We start from the raw sequence: 17500 nt of genomic DNA, 5'->3' as shown, positions 1-17500 counted from the left end.
AGGCGACCGCCACCATCCCCAAGCGCCACCCCCGACCGCCACCCCCCGACCGCCACAAGGCGACCGCCACCATCCCCAAGCGCCACCCCCCGACCGCCACAAGGCGACCGCCACCATCCCCAAGCGCCACCCCCCGAACGCCACCCCCCGACCGCCACAAGGCGACCGCCACAAGGCGACCGCCACCATCCCCAAGCGCCACCCCCCGACCGCCACCCCCCGACCGCCACCAGCCGACTGCCACCAGCCGACCGCCACCAGCCGACCGCCACCAGCCGTTCGCGGTGTGCGCCTCCGGCGCCACCGGTCCCAAGCACCATCCCCAAGCACCATCCCCGACCGCCACCCCCCGACCGCCACCAGCCGACCGCCACCAGCCGACCGCCACCAGCCGACCGCCACCAGCCGTTCGCGGTGTGCGCCTCCGGCGCCACCGGTCCCAAGCACCATCCCCGACCGCCACCCCCCGACCGCCACCCCCCGACCGCCACCAGCCGACCGCCACCAGCCGACCGCCACCAGCCGACCGCCACCAGCCGTTCGCGGTGTGCGCCTCCGGCGCCACCGGTCCCAAGCACCATCCCCAAGCACCATCCCCGACCGCCACCCCCCGACCGCCACCCCCCGACCGCCACCAGCCGACCGCCACCAGCCGACCGCCACCAGCCGACCGCCACCAGCCGTTCGCGGTGTGCGCCTCCGGCGCCACCGGTCCCAAGCACCATCCCCAAGCACCATCCCCGACCGCCACCCCCCGACCGCCACCCCCCGACCGCCACCCCCCGACCGCCACCAGCCGACCGCCACCAGCCGACCGCCACCAGCCGTTCGCGGTGTGCGCCTCCGGCGCCACCGGTCCCCAAGCACCATCCCCAAGCACCATCCCCGACCGCCACCCCCCGACCGCCACCAGCCGACCGCCACCCAGCGACCGCCACCCGCCGTTCGCGGTGTGCGCCGTTATCCGCCTCTCGGTGGTCCTTGCCGGGCGTGGGTCGGCGTCCGCTGTCGGTACTTTACGGGACCATAATTGGCCCGCGGACCAGCCGGCGGGGCTCTCTTGAGAGCTTACCCGCCTTCGCTGGTTCCCTGGTGGGCCACGAGTAGCGATAATTCGGCCTCTTCGCCCGGAGCGCGGCTCAACTTCAGCGAAAATGCACTAAGTGCCAAAGCCCATTCATTTACAACGGCGTGTCCGCCAGAGGGCGCATTTCCCGCCGCGGACCGGCCGGCGGGGCTCGTCGGAGAGCGTGTCCGCCTCTCGGTGGTTCTTACCGGGCGTGGGTTGGCGTCCGCTGTCGGTACTTTACGGGACCACGTTCGGCCCGCGGACCAGCCGGCGGGGCTCTCTTGAAAGCTTACCCGCCTTCGCTGGTTCCCTAGTCGGCCACGAGTGGCGAGAATTCGGCCTCTTCGCCCGGAGCGCGGCTCAACTTTAGCGAAAATGCACTAAGTGCCAAACCCCATTCATTTACAACGGCGTGTCCGCCAGAGGGCGCATTTCCCGCCGCGGACCGTTCGGCGGGGCTCGTCGGAGAGCGTGTCCGCCTCTCGGTGGTTCCTGCCGGGCGTGGGTCGGCGTCCGCTGTCGGTCGGTGACGGGACCACGTTCGGCCCGCGGACCAGCTGGCGGGGCTCCATAGAAAGCTTACCCGCCTTCGCTGGTTCCCCGGTCGGCCACGAGTGGCGAGAATTCGGCCTCTTCACCTGGAGCGCGGAGCGACTTTTGCCAAATTTTTTCTAAGTGCCAAGGGCTCTCGCGCCGCGTTGCGTCCGCCTCTGCTGGTTCCCCGGTCGTCCACGAGTGGCGAGAATTCGGCCTCTTCACCTGGAGCGCGGAGCGACTTTTGCCAAATTTTTTCTAAGTGCCAAGGGCTCTCGCGCCGCGTTGCGTCCGCCTCTGCTGGTTCCCCGGTCGGCTGCGAGTGGCGAGAATTCGGCCTCTTCACCTGGAGCGCGGAGCGACTTTTGCCAAAAAATTTTTAAGTGCCAAGGGCTCTCGCGCCGCGATGCGTCCGCCTCTGCTGGTTCCCCAGTCGGCCACGAGTGGCGAGAATTCGGCCTCTTCACCTGGAGCCCGGAGCGACTTTTGCCATTTTTTTTCCAAGTGCCAAGGGCTCTTTCGCCGCGATGCGTCCGCCTCTGCTGGTTCCCCGGTCGGCCGCGAGTGGCGAGAATTCGGCCTCTTCACCTGGAGCCCGGGCCGACTCCCGCCGATATGATCACATCATGATCCTATAGCAAGTGTCGTATAACCATAACATGATGTACAAAATAAATATATAAATATTAACATCACCTATAAACATTAAACATATAAATATTAACATCACCTATAAACATTAAATATATAAATATTAACATCACCTATAAACATTATGAATACAATGTTTATAACCGAATGCTCACTTTATATTATTTGGCTGTAAATGCGATCATATGTAGTATATATATCATGTATTTATCCACGAACCGTTAAAGAGATGTCAAGTCAGGCTACCTTAAGAGAGTCATAGTTACTCCCGCCGTTTACCCGCCTCTGTGCGAGAGGCGGTGTAATTTCTCTCCGTGTCCGCTGGAGGGAGGCATTTCCCCGTTACAAGCTCCGGGAAGATCACCGGGACGCGGAGAACGCTTACCCGGGGCGCTGGAAGCCTCTTCGGGCGTCAAGAGTTAGGAGGAATGCACCCGGGGAACCGGCTGGAGGTGCTCTGGAAGTCCAGCGGGCCGCGTAAAACGCTTAGCCGGGGCTCTGGAAGCCTCGTTCGGCTTAGAAAGTGAGGAGGAATGCACCCGGGGAACCGGCTGGAGGTGCTCTGGAAGCTCAGCGGGCCGCGTAAAACGCTTAGCCGGGGCTCTGGAAGCCTCCTCGGGCGTCAAGAGTGAGGAGGAAAGCACCCGGGGAACCGGCTGGAGGTGCGGTGGAAGTTCAGCGGGCCGCGTAAAACGCTTAGCCGGGGCTCTGGAAGCCTCGTTCGGCTTAAACAGTGAGGAGGAAAGCACCCGGGGAACCGGCTGGAGGTGCTGTGGAAGCTCAGCGGGCTGCGTAAAACGCTTAGCCGGGGCTCTGGAAGCCTCCTCGGGCGTCAAGAGTTAGGAGGAAAGCACCCGGGGAACCGGCTGGAGGTGCTGTGGAAGCTCAGCGGGCCGCGTAAAACGCTTAGCCGGGGCTCTGGAAGCCTCCTCGGGCGTCGAGAGTTAGGAGAAAAAGCACCCCCGAGAACCGGCCGGGTCCTCCACGAACCGCGAAAAAGATGTCGAGTGCCGCTACCTTAAGAGAGTCATAGTTACTCCCGCCGTTTGGCCGAAGGTGTATTTACTCGCCGTGTCCGCTGGAGGGAGGTATTTCCCCGCTCCAACGGCACCGGCGGCTTCCGAACGTCTCCCCGAGCGCTCGGAAGTCCGCGCGGGGGGGAGAAGCGGGCCGTGCGAGGTACCGGGTGGAGCTGGACCGTCACCGGGTCTGCTCGTCGTGCGCGCCGGCCGCTGGAAGTCGCATAAAGCTCCGCGATCTCATCCGCGGAGTGCAGATCCGCTGGGCTGGAGCTATTTTGGGCCACTTGGCGCGCGCGCACGGCCTCCCGGAGGTGCCGGGTGGAGTGCGCGAGCGAACCGGCCGCTGGAAGTCGCATAAAGCTCCGCGATCTCATCCGCGGTGCTTGTAAACAGCCGATCCGGTCGTCTTGGAGCTATTTTCGGCCACTTGGCGCGCGCGCACGGCCTCCCGGAGGTGCCGGGTGGAGTGCGCGAGCGCACCGGCCGCTGGAAGTCGAATGAAGCTCCGCGATGTCATCCGCGGTGCTCACAAACAGCCGATCCGGTCGGCTAGGAGCTATTTTCGGCCACTTGCGCATGCGCACGGCCTCCCGGAGGTTCCGGGCGGCGTGCGTAAGCGCACCGGCCGCTGGAAGTCGAATAATGCTCCGCGATCTCATCCGCGGTGCTTACAACTAGCCGATCCGGTCGGCCTGGAGCTATTTTCGGCCACTTGGCCCGCGCGCACGGCCTCCCGGCTGTCCCGGTGGTCCCGCTCGCCTCCGCGGACGGTTAAAAAAATCTCAAGTGAGCCTACCTTAAGAGAGTGACAGTTACTCCCGCCGTTTGGCCGCTCAAAGTGCCACCGGACGCGCAGCAACGGGTGTGTGCGCTAAGTGCGAGAGGTGGCGTATTTACCCGCCGTGTCCGCTAGAGGGAGGTATTTCCCCGTTACAAGCTCCGGGAAGATCAGCGGGACGCGGAGGACGCTTAGCCGGGGCTCTGGAAGCCTCCTCGGGCGTCAAGAGTTAGGAGGAAAGCACCCGGGGAACCGGCTGGAGGTGCGGTGGAAGCTCAGCGGGCCGCGTAAAACGCTTAGCCGAGGCTCTGGAAGCCTCGTTCGGCTTAAAGAGTGAAGAGGAATGCATCATGGGAACCGGCTGGAGGTGCTGTGGAAGTCCAGCGGGCCGCGTAAAACGCTTAGCCGGGGCTCTGGAAGCCTCCTCGGGCGTCAAGAGGTAGGAGGAAAGCACCCGTGGAACCGGCTGGAGGTGCTCTGGAAGTCCCGCGGGCCGCGTAAAACGCTTAGCCGGGGCTCTGGAAGCCTCGTTCGGCTAAAAGAGTGAGGAGGAATGCATCATGAGAACCGGCTGGAGGTGCTGTGGAAGTTCGGCGGGCCGCGTAAAACGCTTAGCCGAGGCTCTGGAAGCCTCCTCGGGCGTCAAGAGTTAGGAGGAAAGCATCATGAGAACCGGCTGGAGGTGCTGGGGAAGTTCAGCGGGCCGCGTAAAACGCTTAGCCGGGGCTCTGGAAGCCTCGTTCGGCTTATAAAGCGAGGAGGAAAGCAGCCGGGGAACCGGCTGGAGGTGCTCTGGAAGTTCAGCGGACCGCGTAAAACGTTTAGCCGGGGCTCTGGAAGCCTCCTCGGGCGTCAAGAGTTAGGAGGAAAGCATTGTGAGGGCCGGCTGGGGGTGCTCTGGAAGTCCAGCGGGCCGCGTAAAACGCTTAGCCGGGGCTCTGGAAGCCTCGTTCGGCTTAAAGAGTGAGGAGGAAAGTACTGGGGGAACCGGCTGGAGGTGCTGTGGAAGCTCAGTGGGCTGCGTAAAACGCTTAGCCGAGGCTCTGGAAGCCTCCTCGGGCGTCAAGAGTTAGGAGGAAAGCCTCATGAGAACCGGCTGGAGGTGCTGTGGAAGCTCGGCGGGCCGCGTAAAACGCTTAGCCGGGGTGCTCGAAGCCTCCTCGGGCGTCAAGAGTTAGGAGGAAAGCATCATAGGAACCGGCTGGGGGTGCTGTGGAAGTCCAGCGGGCCGCGTAAAACGCTTAGCCGAGGCTCTGGAAGCCTCGTTCGGCTTAAAGAGTGAGGAGGAATGCATCATGAGAACCGGCTGGAGGTGCTGTGGAAGCTCAGCGGGCCGCGTAAAACGCTTAGCCGAGGCTCTGGAAGCCTCCTCGGGCTTCAAGAGTGAGGAGGAAAGCACCCGTGGAACCGGCTGGAGGTGCTCTGGAAGCTCAGCGGGCCGCGTAAAACGCTTAGCCGGGGCGCTGGAAGCCTCCTCGGGCGTCAAGAGTGAGGAGGAAATCATCATAAGAACCGGCTGGAGGTGCTGTGGAAGTCCAGCGGGCCGCGTAAAACACTTAGCCGAGGCTCTGGAAGCCTCCTCGGGCGTCAAGAGTTAGGAGGAAAGCCTCATGAGAACCGGCTGGAGGTGCTGTGGAGGCTCGGCGGGCCGCGTAAAACGCTTAACCGGGGCTCTGGAAGCCTCGTTCGGCTTACGAAGCGAGGAGGAACGCACCCGGAGAATGACATTTTGATATGATTTGACCCTAAATGGCCCGCGGACCAGCCGGCGGGACCTCGGTGAAGACCCATCCGCCTCGCGGTGGTCCCCGGCCGGCTAGAGTTCCGGACCGCGATCGGTACCTCGCGGGACCCTAAATGGCCCGCGGACCAGCCGGCGGGACCTCGGTGAAGACCCATCCGCCTCGCGGTGGTCCCTGGCCGGGTAGAATTCCGGACCGCGATCGGTACCTCGCGGGACCCTAAATGGCCCGCGGACCAGCCGGCGGGACCTCGGTGAAGACCCATCCGCCTCGCGGTGGTCCCCGGCCGGGTAGAATTCCGGACCGCGACCGCTAACTCGCGGGACCCTAAATGGCCCGCGGACCAGCCGGCGGGACCTCGGTGAAGACCCATCCGCCTCGCGGTGGTCCTCGGCCGGCTAGAATTCCGGACCGCGATCGCTAACTCGCGGGACCCTAAATGGCCCGCGGACCAGCCGGCGGGACCTCGGTGAAGACCCATCCGCCTCGCGGTGGTCCCCGGCCGGGTAGAATTCCGGGCCGCGATCGCTAACTCGCGGGACCGCAATTGGCCCGCGGACCAGCCGGCGGGACCTCGGTGAGCACCCATCCGCCTCGCGGTGGTTCCCGGCCGGGTAGAATTCCGGACCGCGATCGGTAACTCGCGGGACCCTAAATGGCCCGCGGACCAGCCGGCGGGACCTCGGTGAGCACCCATCCGCCTCGCGGTGGTCCCCGGCCGGCTAGAATTCCGGACCGCGATCGCTAACTCGCGGGACCCTAAATGGCCCGCGGACCAGCCGGCGGGACCTCGGTGAAGACCCATCCGCCTTCGCTGGTTCCCAAGTCGGCCAGAATTCCGGACCGCGACCGCTAACTCGCGGGACCCTAAATGGCCCGCGGACCAGCCGGCGGGACCTCGGTGAAGACCTATCCGCCTCGCGGTGGTCCCCGGCTGGGTAGAATTCCGGGCCGCGATCGCTAACTCGCGGGACCGCAATTGGCCCGCGGACCAGCCGGCGGGACCTCGGTGAGCACCCATCCGCCTCGCGGTGGTTCCCGGCCGGCTAGAATTCCGGACCGCGATCGGTAACTCGCGGGACCCTAAATGGCCCGCGGACCAGCCGGCGGGACCTCGGTGAAGACCCATCCGCCTCGCGGTGGTCCCCGGCCGGCTAGAATTCCGGACCGCGATCGCTAACTCGCGGGACCCTAAATGGCCCGCGGACCAGCCGGCGGGACCTCGGTGAAGACCCATCCGCCTTCGCTGGTTCCCAAGTCGGCCAGAATTCCGGACCGCGACCGCTAACTCGCGGGACCCTAAATGGCCCGCGGACCAGCCGGCGGGACCTCGGTGAAGACCTATCCGCCTCGCGGTGGTCCCCGGCTGGGTAGAATTCCGGGCCGCGATCGCTAACTCGCGGGACCGCAATTGGCCCGCGGACCAGCCGGCGGGACCTCGGTGAGCACCCATCCGCCTCGCGGTGGTTCCCGGCCGGCTAGAATTCCGGACCGCGATCGGTAACTCGCGGGACCCTAAATGGCCCGCGGACCAGCCGGCGGGACCTCGGTGAAGACCCATTCGCCTCGCGGTGGTCCCCGGCCGGGTAGAATTCCGGACCGCGATCGCTAACTCGCGGGACCCTAAATGGCCCGCGGACCAGCCGGCGGGACCCACTCCACTTCCTATCCGCCTTCGCTGGTTCCCAAGTCGGCTAGAATTCCGGACCGCGATCGCTAACTCGCGGGACCCTAAATGGCCCGCGGACCAGCCGGCGGGACCTCGGTGAAGACCCATCCGCCTCGCGGTGGTCCCTGGCCGGCTAGAATTCCGGACCGCGATCGGTAATTCGCGGGACCCTAAATGGCCCGCGGACCAGCCGGCGGGACCTCGGTGACCACCCATCCGCCTCGCGGTGGTCCCCGGCCGGCTAGAATTCCGGACCGCGATCGGTAACTCGCGGGACCCTAAATGGCCCGCGGACCAGCCGGCGGGACCTCGGTGACCACCCATCCGCCTCGCGGTGGTCCCCGGCCGGCTAGAATTCCGGACCGCGATCGCTAACTCGCGGGACCCTAAATGGCCCGCGGACCAGCCGGCGGGACCTCGGTGAGCACCCATCCGCCTCGCGGTGGTCCCCGGCCGGCTAGAATTCCGGACCGCGATCGCTAACTCGCGGGACCCTAAATGGCCCGCGGACCAGCCGGCGGGACCCACTTGACTTCCTATCCGCCTTCGCTGGTTCCCAAGTCGGCTAGAATTCCGGACCGCGATCGGTAATACGCGGGACCCTAAATGGCCCGCGGACCAGCCGGCGGGACCTCGGTGACCACCCATCCGCCTTCGCTGGTTCCCAAGTCGGCTAGAATTCCGGACCGCGATCGCTAACTCGCGGGACCGCAATTGGCCCGCGGACCAGCCGGCGGGACCCACTCCACTTCCTATCCGCCTTCGCTGGTTCCCAAGTCGGCTAGAATTCCGGACCGCGATCGCTAACTCGCGGGACCGCAATTGGCCCGCGGACCAGCCGGCGGGACCCACTCCACTTCCAATCCGCCTTCGCTGGTTCCCAAGTCGGCTAGAATTCCGGACCGCGATCGCTAACTCGCGGGACCGCAATTGGCCCGCGGACCAGCCGGCGGGACCCACTCCACTTCCTATCCGCCTTCGCTGGTTCCCAAGTCGGCCACAAATTACGATTATTCGGCCTCTCGCTCTGGAAGTGCCATCGGCACTTGCTCGGAAAAGTGTCCGCCTCTTCTGGTTCCCTAGGTCGGCCGCCAAATGCGAAAAATCGGCCTCTACCCCGTTTGGGTACCAGGGGTAGGGTGCAGTACCAACTTTGGTCTTCAGGTGCGCCAGAGCGCGATGGTTGGTCCCACTAGTCAGCGTACTCATCGACGGTTTACTCCCCTTTCGCAAAATATAGTGGGCACGTATGTGCAGGACTGTTTATTTTTATTTTGAAAAATTTTCTAAGTGCCAGCGGACGCTGGCACACGACGTGTCCGAGCCACGATGGTGCCCAGGCCGGACAGCGACGGCGAAAAAGCCGCTTCTGGAAGTTTCGAATATGCCAACGGCAAAAGCGGCGTGATGTGTCCGCCTCGGCTGGTTCTCCGGTCGGCCAGAAAAAGTGAAAATTCGGCCTCTCGCTCTGGAGGTCCGACGAACTTTGGCGAATATTTTCTAAGTGCCAACGGGTGTTACACCGTAATGTGTCCGACGCGGCTGGTTCCTCCGGTCGGCCAGAAAAAGTGAAAATTCGGCCTCTTCGCCTGGAAGTCCGGCCGACTTGGGCGAATATTTTCTAAGTGCCAACGGGTGTTGCGCCGAAATGTGTCCGACTCGGCTGGTTCCCCGAGTCGGCCCGAACGAGCGAAAATTCGGCCTCTTCGCCTGGAAGTCCGACGAACTTTGGCGAATATTTTCTAAGTGCCAACGGGTGTTCGGCCGTAATGTGTCCGACTCGGCTGGTTCCCCGAGTCGGCCCGAACGAGCGAAAATTCGGCCTCTTCGCCTGGAGGTCCAACGAACTTTGGCGAATATTTTCTAAGTGCCAACGGGTGTTGCGCCGAAATGTGTCCGACTCGGCTGGTTCCCCGAGTCGGCCCGAACGAGCGAAAATTCGGCCTCTTCGCCTGGAAGTCCGACGAACTTTGGCGAATATTTTCTAAGTGCCAACGGGTGTTCGGCCGTAATGTGTCCGACTCGGCTGGTTCCCCGAGTCGGCCCGAACGAGCGAAAATTCGGCCTCTTCGCCTGGAGGTCCAACGAACTTTGGCGAATATTTTCTAAGTGCCAACGGGTGTTACGCCGAAATGTGTCCGACTCGGCTGGTTCCCCGAGTCGGCCCGAACGAGCGAAAATTCAGCCTCTTCGCCTGGAAGTCCGGCCGACTTTGGCGAATATTTTCTAAGTGCCAACGGGTGTTCGGCCGTAATGTGTCCGACTCGGCTGGTTCCCCGAGTCGGCCCGAACGAGCGAAAATTCAGCCTCTTCGCCTGGAAGTCCTGCCAACTTGAGCGAATATTTTCTAAGTGCCAACGGGTGTTCGGCCGTAACGTGTCCGACTCGGCTGGTTCCCCGAGTCGGCCCGACCGAGTGAAAATTCGGCCTCTTGCTCTGGAAGTCCTGCCAACTTGAGCGAATATTTTCTAAGTGCCATCGGGTCTTGCCCGGAAAAGTGTCCGACTCGGCTGGTTCCCCGAGTCGGCCCGAACGAGCGAAAATTCAGCCTCTTCGCCTGGAAGTCCTGCCAACTTGAGCGAATATTTTCTAAGTGCCAACGGGTGTTCGGCCGTAACGTGTCCGACTCGGCTGGTTCCCCGAGTCGGCCCGACCGAGTGAAAATTCGGCCTCTTGCTCTGGAAGTCCTGCCAACTTGAGCGAATATTTTCTAAGTGCCATCGGGTCTTGCCCGGAAAAGTGTCCGACTCGGCTGGTTCCCCGAGTCGGCCCGAACGAGCGAAAATTCGGCCTCTTGCTCTGGAAGTCCTGCCAACTTGAGCGAATATTTTCTAAGTGCCATCGGGTCTTGCCCGGAAAAGTGTCCGACTCGGCTGGTTCCCCGAGTCGGCCCGAACGAGCGAAAATTCGGCCTCTCGCTCTGGAAGTCCTGCCAACTTGAGCGAATATTTTCTAAGTGCCATCGGGTCTTGCCCGGAAAAGTGTCCGACTCGGCTGGTTCCCCGAGTCGGCCCGAACGAGCGAAAATTCGGCCTCTTGCTCTGGAAGTCCTGCCAACTTGAGCGAAAATTTTCTAAGTGCCATCGGGTCTTGCCCGGAAAAGTGTCCGACTCGGCTGGTTCCCTAGTTCGGCCACATAATGTGAAAATTCGGCCTCTTGCTCTGGAAGTCCTGCCAACTTGAGCGAAAATTTTCTAAGTGCCATCGGGTCTTGCCCGGAAAAGTGTCCGACTCGGCTGGTTCCCCGGTTCGGCCACATAATGTGAAAATTCGGCCTCTTGCTCTGGAAGTCCTGCCAACTTGAGCGAATATTTTCTAAGTGCCATCGGGTCTTGCCCGGAAAAGTGTCCGACTCGGCTGGTTCCCCGAGTCGACCAGAAAAAGTGAAAATTCGGCCTCTTCGCCTGGAAGTCCTGCCAACTTGAGCGAATATTTTCTAAGTGCCATCGGGTCTTGCCCGGAAAAGTGTCCGACTCGGCTGGTTCCCCGAGTCGACCAGAAAAAGTGAAAATTCGGCCTCTTCGCCTGGAAGTCCTGCCAACTTGAGCGAATATTTTCTAAGTGCCATCGGGTCTTGCCCGGAAAAGCGTCCGACTCGGCTGGTTCCCCGAGTCGACCAGAAAAAGTGAAAATTCGGCCTCTTCGCCTGGAAGTCCTGCCAACTTGAGCGAATATTTTCTAAGTGCCATCGGGTCTTGCCCGGAAAAGCGTCCGACTCGGCTGGTTCCCCGAGTCGGCCAGAAAAAGTGAAAATTCGGCCTCTTGCTCTGGAAGTCCTGCCAACTTGAGCGAATATTTTCTAAGTGCCATCGGGTCTCTCCCGGAAAAGTGTCCGACTCGTCCGGTTCCCTAGTTCGGCCACATAATGTGAAAATTCGGCCTCTTGCTCTGGAAGTCCTGCCAACTTGAGCGAATATTTTCTAAGTGCCATCGGGTCTCTCCCGGAAAAGTGTCCGCCTCGTCCGGTTCCCTAGTTCGGCCACGGAATGTGAAAATTCGGCCTCTCTGAGGTACCAGGGGTACGCATTTAGGTACCAGGGGTAGTCGCTGAGGTACCAGGGGTATGCATTTAGGTACCAGGGGAGACCACTACGGTCTGTTGGTCCCCCTAGTTAGTGTACTCATCGGTTTACTCCCCTTTCGCAAAATATAGTCGGCACGTATGTGCAGGACTGTTTATTTTTATTTTGAAAAATGTTCTAAGTGCCAACGGAAGCTGGCACACGAACTGTCCGAGCCACGATGGTGCCCAGGCCGGACAGCGACGGCGAAAAAGCCGATGTGTGTTTGATGGAAGTTTCGAATATTTTCAAAGTGCCAACGGCACTTGCGGGGTGATGTGTCCGCCTCGTCTGGTTCCCCAGGTCGGCCAGAAAAAGCGAAAATTCGGCCTCTTCTCCTGGAAGTCCGGCCAAGTTTGGCGAATATTTTCAAAGTGCCAACGGCACTTGCGGGGTGATGTGTCCGCCTCGTCTGGTTCCCCAGGTCGGCCAGAAAAAGCGAAAATTCGGCCTCTTCTCCTGGAAGTCCGGCCAAGTTTGGCGAATATTTTCAAAGTGCCAACGGCACTTGCGGGGTGATGTGTCCGCCTCGTCTGGTTCCCCAGGTCGGCCAGAAAAAGCGAAAATTCGGCCTCTTCTCCTGGAAGTCCGGCCAAGTTTGGCGAATATTTTCAAAGTGCCAACGGCACTTGCGGGGTGATGTGTCCGCCTCGGCTGGTTCCCCATAACGGCCAGAACAAGTGAAAATTCGGCCTCTTCTCCTGGAAGTCTGGCCAAGTTTGGCGAATATTTTCTAAGTGCCAACGACTAAACCAGCCTAAAGTGTCCGCCTCGGCTGGTTCCCCATAACGGCCAGAACAAGTGAAAATTCAGCCTCTTCTCCTGGAAGTCTGGCCAAGTTTGGCGAATATTTTCTAAGTGCCAACGACTCAACCAGCCTAAAGTGTCCGCCTCGGCTGGTTCCCCATAACGGCCACCAAAAGTGAAAATTCGGCCTCTTCTCCTGGAAGTCAAGCCAAGTTTGGCAAATATTTTCTAAGTGCCAACGACTCAACCAGCCTAAAGTGTCCGCCTCGGCTGGTTCCCCAGGTCGGGTACCACAAGTGAAAATTCGGCCTCTTCTCCTGGAAGTCTGGCCAAGTTTGGCGAATATTTTCTAAGTGCCAACGACTCAACCAGCCTAAAGTGTCCGCCTCGGCTGGTTCCCCAGGTCGGGTACCACAAGTGAAAATTCGGCCTCTTCTCCTGGAAGTCTGGCCAAGTTTGGCGAATATTTTCTGAGTGCCAACGACTCAACCAGCCTAAAGTGTCCGCCTCGGCTGGTTCCCCATAACGGCCACCAAAAGTGAAAATTCGGCCTCTTCTCCTGGAAGTCAAGCCAAGTTTGGCAAATATTTTCTAAGTGCCAACGACTCAACCAGCGCAAAGTGTCCGCCTCGGCTGGTTCCCCATAACGGCCATGAAAAGTGAAAATTCGGCCTCTTCTCCTGGAAGTCAAGCCAAGTTTGGCAAATATTTTCTAAGTGCCAACGACTCAACCAGCGTAAAGTGTCCGCCTCGGCTGGTTCCCCAGGTCGGCCACCAAAAGTGAAAATTCGGCCTCTTCTCCTGGAAGTCTTGCCAAGTTTGGCGAATATTTTCTAAGTGCCAACGACTCAACCAGCGTAAAGTGTCCGCCTCGGCTGGTTCCCCAGGTCGGCCACCAAAAGTGAAAATTCGGCCTCTTCTCCTGGAAGTCAAGCCAAGTTTGGCAAATATTTTCTAAGTGCCAACGGCTCTTGAGCCGAAAAGTGTCCGCCTCGGCTGGTTCCCCATAACGGCCACCAAAAGTGAAAATTCGGCCTCTTCTCCTGGAAGTCAAGCCAAGTTTGGCAAATATTTTCTAAGTGCCAACGACTCAACCAGCGTAAAGTGTCCGCCTCGGCTGGTTCCCCAGGTCGGCCACCAAAAGTGAAAATTCGGCCTCTTCTCCTGGAAGTCAAGCCAAGTTTGGCAAATATTTTCTAAGTGCCAACGACTCAACCAGCGTAAAGTGTCCGCCTCGGCTGGTTCCCCATAACGGCCACCAAAAGTGAAAATTCGGCCTCTTCTCCTGGAAGTCAAGCCATGTTTGGCAAATATTTTCTAAGTGCCAACGGCTCTTGAGCCGAAAAGTGTCCGCCTCGGCTGGTTCCCCATAACGGCCACCAAAAGTGAAAATTCGGCCTCTTCTCCTGGAAGTCAAGCCAAGTTTGGCAAATATTTTCTAAGTGCCAACGACTCAACCAGCGTAAAGTGTCCGCCTCGGCTGGTTCCCCAGGTCGGCCACCAAAAGTGAAAATTCGGCCTCTTCTCCTGGAAGTCAAGCCAAGTTTGGCAAATATTTTCTAAGTGCATACGACTCAACAGCCGTAAAGTGTCCGCCTCGGCTGGTTCCCCAGGTCGGGTACCACAAGTGAAAATTCGGCCTCTTCTCCTGGAAGTCAAGCCAAGTTTGGCAAATATTTTCTAAGTGCCAACGACTCAACCAGCCTAAAGTGTCCGCCTCGGCTGGTTCCCCAGGTCGGCCACCAAAAGTGAAAATTCGGCCTCTTCTCCTGGAAGTCAAGCCACGTTTGGCAAATATTTTCTAAGTGCCAACGACTCAACCAGCGTAAAGTGTCCGCCTCGGCTGGTTCCCCATAACGGCCATGAAAAGTGAAAATTCGGCCTCTTCTCCTGGAAGTCAAGCCAAGTTTGGCAAATATTTTCTAAGTGCCAACGACTCAACCAGCGTAAAGTGTCCGCCTCGGCTGGTTCCCCAGGTCGGCCACCAAAAGTGAAAATTCGGCCTCTTCTCCTGGAAGTCAAGCCAAGTTTGGCAAATATTTTCTAAGTGCCAACGACTCAACCAGCGTAAAGTGTCCGCCTCGGCTGGTTCCCCAGGTCGGCCACCAAAAGTGAAAATTCGGCCTCTTCTCCTGGAAGTCAAGCCAAGTTTGGCAAATATTTTCTAAGTGCCAACGACTCAACCAGCCTAAAGTGTCCGCCTCGGCTGGTTCCCCATAACGGCCATGACAAGTGAAAATTCGGCCTCTTCTCCTGGAAGTCAAGCCAAGTTTGGCAAATATTTTCTAAGTGCCAACGGCTCTTGAGCCGAAAAGTGTCCGCCTCGGCTGGTTCCCCAGGTCGGCCACCAAAAGTGAAAATTCGGCCTCTTCTCCTGGAAGTCAAGCCAAGTTAGGCAAATATTTTCTAAGTGCCAACGACTCAACAGCCGTAAAGCGTCCGCCTCGGCTGGTTCCCCATAACGGCCACCAAAAGTGAAAATTCGGCCTCTTCTCCTGGAAGTCAAGCCAAGTTTGGCAAATATTTTCTAAGTGCCAACGACTCAACCAGCGTAAAGTGTCCGCCTCGGCTGGTTCCCCAGGTCGGCCACCAAAAGTGAAAATTCGGCCTCTTCTCCTGGAAGTCTTGCCAAGTTTGGCGAATATTTTCTAAGTGCCAACGACTCAACCAGCGTAAAGTGTCCGCCTCGGCTGGTTCCCCAGGTCGGCCACCAAAAGTGAAAATTCGGCCTCTTCTCCTGGAAGTCAAGCCAAGTTTGGCAAATATTTTCTAAGTGCCAACGACTCAACCAGCGTAAAGTGTCCGCCTCGGCTGGTTCCCCAGGTCGGTCACCAAAAGTGAAAATTCGGCCTCTTCTCCTGGAAGTCAAGCCAAGTTTGGCAGATATTTTCTAAGTGCCAACGACTCAACCAGCGTAAAGTGTCCGCCTCGGCTGGTTCCCCAGGTCGGCCACCAAAAGTGAAAATTCGGCCTCTTCTCCTGGAAGTCAAGCCAAGTTTGGCAAATATTTTCTAAGTGCCAACGACTCAACCAGCGTAAAGTGTCCGCCTCGGCTGGTTCCCCATAACGGCCACCAAAAGTGAAAATTCGGCCTCTTCTCCTGGAAGTCAAGCCATGTTTGGCAAATATTTTCTAAGTGCCAACGGCTCTTGAGCCGAAAAGTGTCCGCCTCGGCTGGTTCCCCATAACGGCCACCAAAAGTGAAAATTCGGCCTCTTCTCCTGGAAGTCAAGCCAAGTTTGGCAAATATTTTCTAAGTGCCAACGGCTCTTGAGCCGAAAAGTGTCCGCCTCGGCTGGTTCCCCAGGTCGGCCACCAAAAGTGAAAATTCGGCCTCTTCTCCTGGAAGTCAAGCCAAGTTTGGCAAATATTTTCTAAGTGCCAACGGCTCTTGAGCCGAAAAGTGTCCGCCTCGGCTGGTTCCCGCGGTCGGCCTTCAAAAGCGAAAATTCGGCCTCTTCCCCTGGTAGCCCTGCCAACTTGTGCGAATTTTTTCTAAGTGCCAACGGCTCTTGAGCCGAAAAGTGTCCGCCTCGGCTGGTTCCCTCGGTCGGCCCCAAAAAGCGAAAATTCGGCCTCTCCCTCTTTAGGTACCAGGGGCTGGGGTACCAGGGGGAGGGTGCAGTACCAACTTTGGTCTTCAGGTGCGCCAGAGTACGCTAAATGGTCCCCCTAGTCAGCGTACTCATCAACGATTTACCCCCCTTTCGCAAAATATAGTCAGAACGAGCATGGGGGGCGCATAATTTACCCCACAAAATGAAAGGGCCCGGTGCCGAGCGCTTGGTCATGGCCGCCAGCAGCGCCCCTTGCTCGGTGGGAACACAACACGCAGGGTTGCACAGCACCCTGGAAGGCACAAAGAGAGTGAAAAATTTTCTAAGTGTCACTCTTGACGAAAAATGTCTAAGTGCCTCTCTTGACGAAAAATTTCTAAGTGCCACGCTTGACGAAAAATGTCTAAGTGCCACAGCGCTCGAAAATTTCCTAAGTGCGAGCACGGCTGTGAAATATTCAAAGTACAAGGAACGCTGGCAGAATCTCTCGACGGCCGTCTGCTCCCGGCGGCCGCCGTGAAGTCTCCCCTCCCGGGGACGGCTGTCTGCTCCCGGCAGCCGTCCTTAACCCCCTCCCCACACGTTGGACGAACACCAGCCGAGGGCGAAAGGCTCGCGGTGTGGAAGGATCGTGGCCACGGCTAATCTAGCGATGCCCGCGTTGGACGGTCACACCGCACGACAGAGCGGGGCCTGCATCCGGCGCGAGGCGGCCTTCAGGCACGTGGCTCGAGACGACCTCACCCGCCCTAGCCCGGAGCGGAAAGACTTTGAAATTTTCAAAGTCCAAGGAACACTGGCAGAATGGGAGGACCGGCCGCCTCCTTAAACACAGGCCGGAGAGATGGAGCGGGATCAGCGGCCCGCGCGTTGAGCGAACACCGGCCGAGGGCGAAAGGCTCGCGGTGTGGAAGGATCGTGGCCACGGCTAATCTAGCGATGCCCGCGTTGGACGGTCACACCGCACGACAGAGCGGGGCCTGCATCCGGCGCGAGGCGGCCTTCAGGCACGTGGTTCGAGACGACCTCACCCGCCCTAGCCCGGAGCGGAAAGACTTTGAAATAGTCAAAGTCCAAGGAACACTGGCAGAATCTCTCGACGGCCGTCTGCTCCCGGCGGCCGCCGTGAAGTCTCCCCTCCCGGGGACGGCTGTCTGCTCCCGGCAGCCGTCCATAACCCCCTCCCCACACGTTGGTTGAACATCAGCCGAGGGCGAAAGGCTCGCGGTGTGGAAGGATCGTGGCCACGGCTAATCTAGCGATGCCCGCGTTGGACGGTCACACCGCACGACAGAGCGGGGCCTGCATCCGGCGCGAGGCGGCCTTCAGGCACGTGGTTCGAGACGACCTCACCCGCCCTAGCCCGGAGCGGAAAGACTTTTCAAAGTCCAAGGAACACTGGCAGAATGGGAGGACCGGCCGCCTCCTTAAACACAGGCCGGAGCGACCGAGCGGGATCAGCGGCCCGCGCGGAGGGTCTTTAAAATGTACAAAGTCCTAGGAACAATGGCAGAATCGCTCGACGGCCGTCTGCTCCCGGCGGCCGCAGTGGAAGGACTGTACACCCCACCCGGGGACGGCTGTCTGCTCCCGGCAGCCGTCCTTCCCCCCCTCCCCACACGTTGGCCGAACATCAGCCGAGGGCGAAAGGCTCGCGGTGTGGAAGGATC

The sequence above is a fragment of the Syngnathus floridae genome, unplaced genomic scaffold (genome assembly GCF_059516105.1).
Source record: "Syngnathus floridae isolate MCC-2025c unplaced genomic scaffold, RoL_Sflo_1.0 HiC_scaffold_40, whole genome shotgun sequence".
Taxonomy (NCBI): Eukaryota; Metazoa; Chordata; class Actinopteri; order Syngnathiformes; family Syngnathidae; genus Syngnathus; species Syngnathus floridae.
The sequence above is the reverse complement of the archived record's forward strand: the minus strand, read 5'-3'. Positions refer to the sequence as shown.